This window comes from Corvus brachyrhynchos, unplaced genomic scaffold (assembly GCF_000691975.1).
Source record: "Corvus brachyrhynchos isolate BGI_N302 unplaced genomic scaffold, ASM69197v1 scaffold258, whole genome shotgun sequence".
Taxonomy (NCBI): Eukaryota; Metazoa; Chordata; class Aves; order Passeriformes; family Corvidae; genus Corvus; species Corvus brachyrhynchos.
Window position 1 is genome coordinate 4478437 of NW_008240122.1, and position 5053 is coordinate 4483489.

The window sequence follows — 5053 nt, forward strand, 5'->3', positions numbered from 1 at the left end:
CGTGTGGGGCCAGCCATGCAGGGGCCCTCCCACAGGCTGGGGCAGGGCAGGGAATGGCCGTGGCTGTCCAGCCCATGCTCTGCCCAGGCCGGTGACACTGAGGAGAACAAGCCTTCCTGCCCCGCGCACGGTGAAATACATTCCATTCCGCCAGGGTCTTCCTACGGTATGAAACAGAGGAGAGAAAAGTAAAACAGATTGGTAGTTGAAGCCTTGTTTACTAATCTAGTAAAATAACTACTGATCTGTTTTAATAGTGATAAAAAGAATCTCTTAAAATTATGGATGGGTATATAAAATTTTCAATGAATGCTGTTATTTTTAATGTGTTTTCAAATCGGAGCTCTTCCAAATTTTTAAGCTGAATCTGGCATTAAAACAATTGTTTGGAGGTTTTTTCCCCTGAAACTTTATTAACAGTTACATACAAAATAATCTGATCTTACTTTAAATTGAAGTTTCCAGTTGTACAAGCTTTCAATCTATAAAGCAGCAATTCAATTTGCAGCAGCTAGAATGCTCTGGGAAGACACGTACCTTTATCAGCCCTGAGGGCTAAGTTACCCTGAACCAATCCGTTTTTCATCATCATTATTAGGGGCAAATAATTCATTGTGCGAGCCCGTCAGGTTGCATGGCCTCCCCAGAGCAGTGCAGCTCCTGAGCAAGATGTTGGTTCTTCTGCCACCATGTGGTTGTGCTGCTCAGAATCAACAACCATTTTAAGAAAGGTGCACTACTGTGGCTTCTGTAAAAACAAGCTATGAACTAATCACTATTGTTTTGGTTTTGATGGTCAGACTTTAGCTGTGCTGTTTGTAAATGTTAAACTTCGAATTGCATTTTTAGAAAAAAACCCCAACGTTTCATTCAGTAAAATTGTCTTTTCATCTGCTGGGATTTACTGTGAATTACATATTTTTGCCTTAGCCTTTTCTCCTGTTGAAAAGGAGTAGTAAGGGTCTTTCTTTGATGTTTGAGAACAGTATTGGTCCCTAATTTTTTTTGTCAGAAGTGAAATTGAAATGTCCAAAACCACAGTTCAACTGTTCTGATTGAGCCTTGTTTCTGTTTCCCCCATTCGCTACAATGTATTAAAAAGTTAGTCTCTGCTTAAAAATATAGGGGTATGCCCACTCCGTGTTCAGCAATTTCCATTTCAGTGGAGAGAGACTTTTTAGAAACATGTTTGCAGATGGGTTCCTTAAGATTTTTGTTTCAAATTCCTTTTTAATCTATTCATAGGATTCAAAATTGGACCCTCAATATGAAAACTAAGTTGCAAGGAGCAGACTTGGTGTGCTTTTTATAAGGGCATCTACTTGTCAGACCTATTGCTTTCTTTCCTTCTTTCCGTGCTATTTTCACACAGCTCCTTCAGATTTCTTGTCAAAATAACCAGCTGCCATAAACCCCGTGATTATTACGTAAGCCATGCTGCTACTGAAATACTCATTAACATGGGAAGGTACATGTCATTTCACTCCATGCATTGTCTGAAATTATAATTTTTGTTCTGAATAAGCTTTTTACTTTTACTCCCCTGTAATAAAAGTTATTTTTAGTAGAAGGGATGAAACTAAGTTTGAATGTTGAAGTATGGGGTCTATGTGAGCAGGCAGATTTGAAAGGTGTAATTAAATCACTTAGCTCTTTTTTTTATTAACTCCACTGAGCGCTACCTCTGAGGCTCAGTCATCTCCCTTCTACTGTTAATGTAGTTAGAATATGTTCAATAATAAAACCTGATTCTTTTAATTGATTTTGCAGATTTTGAAACCTTCAGTAAGTCAACCTTTTTACACAAACAGTCTTAGCAGTTGATTCTCAGTGCTCATTCCTTTGTGCTTGCAGCACTAGGTCTTATATTCATATATTAATGAACAGAGTTCTGTTGTAGGATGTTTTTAGGTCATGTTTTGAAAGACCAACTGAAGATTTTCTTGCATGCATTTGAGTACATTTCTACTGCACAGATGGAGATTGCGTGTATGTATCGAAAGGCTTCAAAACTGTTTTGTAAAATACAATGAAAGATGCTTTGCTAAAGAGATAATGGTTTTTGCAAAGTGCTAGCACTTTCAGCTTCTACTGGAAGCAAATTCCATACTGCTGAGTATTGCTTGGGCAGATAAGGACAGGCACCACAGCCAAAACGATTCAGCAAAGTTTGGAAATGCAAAAAAACCTTGATTTTAAGAGCCAAAAATATAATCCTTGTACATTTTCTTTAAACTAGGTCATAGAACTGTTCAGAAGCAAGTCTTCAGAGAATCTTAAGTGAGTTCTGCTGAAAGGAAAAGGTAGTGCATTCACCTGAAGCAAATAATATGCTCATTAATGCTTTATGGGTGTGAGCTTTTTCAGCACATTAATGTATTTTTTCATTCTATTTGAGAAGCAAACTCCACGTTCAGTTCACTTTGCAAAGGGAACCCATTAAACAAGGTGAAAGGACAACACTGCGACTAATAACAGCTTGTGGTGTCATGTGTCTATGTCACAACATCTTAAATATAAATAAAGCTTCTTTTATTAAAGTTTGTTTAATACTTTTACGTCCTTCTCTGATGGTTTTTTCAGGTGGTCTCTCCATGTAAATTATAGCATTCTTTGAAGGCAGTTTGGCAGCTTATTTATGACTAGGTGAAAAAACCCCAAATAATTGAAATCTTATTGTATCCATTAAATAATTTTTTAAAATATGGCAATTGACACTTATATAATTGAAAGTTAGCTTGAATGTTTTTCTGGAAAAACAATTCCTGTTAGCTCTCCATACTGAGCATACATGAATTTATGTGATTGTCTGAAGGTAACATTTTGGATCTATTTAGAACAAGTAGCATGAGTTAAAAAATAACACATTGTGCAACTTATGGGTATGATAAAATGCATCATCAATACAGCTTACTGTCACAAGGCAAAGTGAGGTCCTGAAATTTCTAATTATATGTTGGATCATCACTTAAAGTCTTCAGGGATCTTATAATTTATGGGATATTTATGGGTTTTACACTTATGGCTGAAAGGTTTGTTTAGCTTGGAGCCTCAAATAAAGGGATGTTTGAATTGCTGTGTTCAAAGGTTTGTTTGTCTTGATTATGAATCTTCTTATTTTCAGAATGCTCAGGATTTTTATAGGTCCTTTAATAATTTACTTTAATTTATCTTTTATGATCTTAAACATGAGCATATTTCTTTAGTATTTAGAGAGGCTTGTTTCCTAGGAATTGCCTTTCTCAGAAGTTCTTTTCTTAAAATTTCTAAATGTTACTTCCAATTCTTAGTAATTCAGCAACAATTGGAAGCAGAGCACTGTTTCATGGACTGTCACTGAACTGAATAGTCTTCAAAAACCTCAAGCACTAAGAAGAATATTTTCTGCAAGAGCGAAAACAAAACACTTCTACATGATGCTACCTCTTAGGAAATTTGGTTATGGTTTTGTTCAAGAGGCCCAATAGTTACACGTGTGTTTAACAGAACAGGTTAAAGGTGGTGATGAAAGCTGTATTGAACTTACAGAATAGAATTTGCATTAGTAAAGTTTATGAGAGACAATCTCTGTGTGGGTAAATGCGCCTTCTTCTGCAATCTTCCAAATTCCCCAAATGAGATGTGATTGTAAATTTCACAGGGAGAGGAGAGCACAGCAGAACTGTGTACATCTCTTCTGACATCAGATTTGACTGTGTGTGTATCTATATGTGCCTGTAAAAACACATGATATGTATGTTAAATAAAAATATTTAGCCTGTTTTTCTAAAATTTTACTTCACTGCATAAAACATCCACATCCCTGTGCTGAAGACTCCATTTAGGAACATTATCTCGGTCTGGCCTGGGGAGATCCCCACAGTGCGTGCTGCTTTGCCGCTGGGTTTCTGCAGGACTGGAGTCCAGCTCGAGCTGTAGGGCTCCACAGTGCCTTGCATGTAATACATGGGCAGAAGTGCTGAGCCTTCATTAGAGATCTAATCTTACTGCTGCAAATGAGTTTTAAACTATGCAAGCACTGTGCTTAAAAATACTCATGTACACTGGTCTTCCTTGAAGACTAGTGAATGAATCATGATCTGCTAGAAAGATGTGATAACCAAAAATAAACCAGATAATCCTGAACTCCTCTCAGGAAAAATATCTCCTTTCACAGTAAACCATAATCACTAAATTGAAAAAGTTGTCTGCTTTGTCTGCCTGCCTGCCTATCTATTACATTGTAAATTGTGTCTGAAAATCTTGTCAGTTTTGATATACACTGTTTCCTTAGCCCTGGATAAGGGAAGGGGGAAAGAGAAGGGGCCATCATGGCCAACTCAGTGGAAGTAAAATCATAGATTTTGTAAGTGGGGTTTTAAAAATCAGTTTTTAGAAACAGGTTTCTAATTTGTGTTCTTCCGAGACCCAGAGGTGGAGGAAAAGGGAGAGTTGGTGTTTGACAGTGTTAGAAGAAAAAACTGATTGTAGGAAAAATGCTATTTCTCAGGAGTTAATATGAAACAATAACACCATTGCATGTAAATAAAAAAATTAAATAATTTTTTTAAATTAACAAATGAGTCATTATTGCTGTAGTCTAATATAACCTGTTACTTCACTTTAAATAGGAGGAAAATTTCTATTTTAATTTCTTGAAGAAGTCTCATGCTTGCTGAGAGATTTTTGCTTTAATTTTGTTATGCATAAGCTATAAAGCACCTTAAAAACCTGTTCCAAAGAACTGCTCTTCTGAGAACCATTTCTTTCTTTGTTTTATATGTGCAGAGACAGATTACTTTTGTGTGAGTTTACAGCAATATAACTCAAAACTCCTGGCAGTTTCTCAGAGTTGGTCCCTGACCAAGACCATTGTATTTCAGCATGTATGCAGTTTGTGTCTGAGGGGGGAAACAGCTGTTTGAGAGGCAGTAACCCTTAAAGAAATGAGTGGTGGGCTGAAAGTGTTCCTATGTTAGGACCAGTGGTATATCACCATGTTAGAAAGGATAACTTAACCAGGAGTATTTCAGTAGCTGTTAATAGGAGTTCACCCTCTTGTTGCACGTGTGAC

General features: G+C 36.8%; 1 protein-coding gene across 2 annotated transcripts in view; it reads left to right on the plus strand.

The window, feature by feature from the left end:
- The window catches only part of PRKCE (protein kinase C epsilon), a 283601-nt gene that overhangs the window by 154369 nt on the left and 124179 nt on the right, over nt 1–5053 (plus strand). The window lies entirely within an intron of this gene.